Source organism: Ceratotherium simum, chromosome 3, assembly GCF_057802395.1.
Source record: "Ceratotherium simum simum isolate JZ-2026a chromosome 3, ASM5780239v1, whole genome shotgun sequence".
NCBI classification, from domain to species: domain Eukaryota; kingdom Metazoa; phylum Chordata; class Mammalia; order Perissodactyla; family Rhinocerotidae; genus Ceratotherium; species Ceratotherium simum.
In genome coordinates, this window is record NC_141902.1 from 30,508,817 (window position 1) to 30,511,001 (window position 2,185).

The window sequence follows — 2,185 nt, forward strand, 5'->3', positions numbered from 1 at the left end:
AAGGCTAATACCAAATATCAGAACAGGTTACCTTGCAGGCAGTACTGAGTGCTTTAAATGGTGAGGGGATGTCAATGGTCATAAAAGGAGACACCAAAGGGAGGCTGAGACACTGATGAATTAACTTAATATCTCAACAATTCCAAGTACTTGTCCTCAATACTTTTGTGTGTATGGACAGAGAAAATCTGTTTGCAGAGATATTTTACATTCTTTGTCGCGACTTTAGGTATGTGCCTAAGCAGAAACTGGTGAAATTTCCCAAATACACATTTAAATTAGCCCTGGAGAAAGCCTTGCATCATGAGGTGGCATATGCTCCTTATGAATGCCTTACTGACTGTTGAGGCCAGTTTAGGGCTTTGTAATTATGAAAAATTTTGTGGAAACTAGAGGCACCTGTAATATCAGTGAACACGATAAAGCATGGTGGAAAATAGTTCTATTGTTCTATTTTTTTGTTAGAGTCCACACACTTCCCCTGTTCAACTATACTTGTGGGCTTTCCAATTTGACATATCTCAGTGTCTTTATTCAGCCTCAATGTACAGCCTATCCGAAGTCAGTCTCAACTCACGTCTCAGTCACCTCTCACTCCAGGTGACAATCCATTTGTAAATCATGCTTTTCTCTCATCCCTACTTTCTGCCAGTGAATTGTCAAAGCAAACTGGGAGAGAAGTGGATTATGAGAATATACATAAAAGCAAGATGGAATAAGTTGTAAATGAGGAATAGTCACTATCAGAAGTGATTTAAAAAGCTGATGAATGTCATGGACACCCGTGAATCTCTTGTTCTTACTTAATCTGTTAGTTTGAGAATACAACATTGCAGTGAGAGTATTGATAATAGGTAAAACATGTTGCAGCTCACACATTATGATGATATTATATTGATTTTTGGTTTTTGTTTTCACATATTTGAGGAACTGCATAACTATATGCTTTTCATTCCTAATGAGAATATTGAAACATCAGTAATTCTATGACATATTATCATCTCCATAATTTCCTCCTCATTTTCTTAGTTCTCATAATTTCAGCAGCAGCCCAATTGGCTGGATCAATGGATGGAGCGAATCTCTTGGTTGTGTCTGAGATTGTGTTTCTGGGACTCACCCATTCATGGAAGATCCAGCTTCTCCTCTTGGTGTTCTCCTCTGTGCTCTATGTGGCAAGCATGACTGGAAACATCCTCATTGTGTTCTCTGTGACCACTGATCCTCACTTACGCTCCCCCATATATTTCCTATCGGCCAGTCTCTCCTTCATTGACTTGGGAGCCTGCTCTGTCACCTCACCCAAGATGATTTATGACTTTTTCAGAAAGCACAAAGTCATTTCCTTTGGAGGCTGAATTGTTCAGATCTTCTTCATCCACGTCATTGGTGGTGTGGAGATGATGCTGCTAATAGCCATGGCCTTTGACAGATAAGTTGCCATATGTAAGCCGCTCCACTACCTAACCATTATGAGCCCACGAATGTGCATTTTGTTTCTGTCTGTTGCCTGGGCCCTTGGTATCAGTCACTCACTGTTCCAACTAGCATTTATTGTTAATTTACCCTTCTGTGGTCCTCATGTATTGGACAGCTTTTACTGTGACCTTCCTCAGCTCCTCAGACTGGCCTGTACAGATACCTACAGATTGCAGTTCATGGTCACTGTCAACAGTGGGTTTATCTGTGTTGGTTCGTTCTTTATAGTTCTTATATCCTACATCTTCATCTTGTTTACTGTTTGGAAACGTTCCTCAAGTGGTTCGTCGAAGGCCCTCTCCACTTTGTCAGCTCACATCGCTGTGGTCCTTTTGCTCTTTGGTCCAACGATGTTTGTCTATACGTGGCCACACCCCAATTCACAGATGGACAAGTTTCTTGCTCTTTTTGATGCAGTTCTCACTCCTTTTCTGAATCCAGTCATCTATACATTCAGGAATAAAGTGATGAAGGCAGCAATGAAGAGAGTATGCAAACAGTGATTTACAAGAAAATATAATAAATTATATGATAAGGCCTTCTCACTAACCATGGTATAGTCTTTTGTTTCTATTTTTGATATTTTAAATTGAGGAACTTTGAGGCATTAAATATTTATTTGAGTATAAACATACCTGAAACATAATTCCTAACTGATGAATGTATTTATGCCTTGTGAAGAGCAAGCCAAGAAAACAGTATACCT

General features: G+C 39.5%; 1 pseudogene; it reads left to right on the top strand.

Annotated features, from left to right (window-relative positions):
- The first annotated feature begins 1,067 nt into the window (after positions 1-1,067).
- Positions 1,068-1,982, top strand: LOC101397219 (olfactory receptor 4F3/4F16/4F29-like; annotated as a pseudogene).
- The last annotated feature ends 203 nt before the right edge of the window (positions 1,983-2,185 follow it).